This window comes from Piliocolobus tephrosceles, chromosome 21, assembly GCF_002776525.5.
Source record: "Piliocolobus tephrosceles isolate RC106 chromosome 21, ASM277652v3, whole genome shotgun sequence".
Lineage (NCBI taxonomy): Eukaryota > Metazoa > Chordata > Mammalia > Primates > Cercopithecidae > Piliocolobus > Piliocolobus tephrosceles.
Window position 1 is genome coordinate 7,864,174 of NC_045454.1, and position 628 is coordinate 7,864,801.

The 628-nt window shown below is 47.3% G+C and overlaps 1 protein-coding gene across 1 annotated transcript in view; it reads right to left on the reverse strand.

Moving 5' to 3' along the window:
• MYH14 (myosin heavy chain 14) overlaps positions 1 to 628 on the reverse strand; it is a 103,078-nt gene that overhangs the window by 59,281 nt on the left and 43,169 nt on the right. The gene's annotated exons all lie outside the window — the stretch shown is intronic.

Consider the following 628-nt stretch of genomic DNA (forward strand, 5'->3'; position numbering starts at 1 on the left):
AGGAAGGAAGGAAGGAAGGAAGGAAGGAAGGAAGGAAGGAAGGAAGGGAGTCCCAATACAGTTCTGTCTAAAAGAAGGAAGGAAGGAGGGAGGCAAGGAGGGAGGAAAGGAGGGAGGGAAGGAGGGAAGGAAGGAGGGAGGGAGGGAAGGGATGCCAGTAGAATTCTTGTGAATAACCTGAAAATTATCCCCAAAGCATTCAGGGGAAAAAAAATAGCAGGTTTCAAAACAGTTTGCAGGGTCTGACTCCAGTTTTGTAAAACAAATGAGTAAATGTGTGTGCACGGCACACCTGCTGGGTGCCTATGTACAGAGCCCCCAGCTGCCTCAGGTAATGCTGTTACCAGCAGCATCGTGGGGTAATGCATCCTGTCCTCCTAGTTTCTGTGCTGTGCAGCTTTTAGAAACGAGCCCGTCGGATTTCATAACCAGGACAGAAAGCTCTTGCTGTCTCCAGGGGAAGAGGGCGTGAAGCACGATTCCACTTCTGTGACAATCTATATCCACAGTGATACAGACACAGAACAAAGCCCAGAGAGACACATCCCAAAATGTGAGCAGCAATTATCTCTGGGGGTATGATTATGGGTAATTGTCTTTCTTCTTCTTCCTTTTTTTTTTTTTTTGG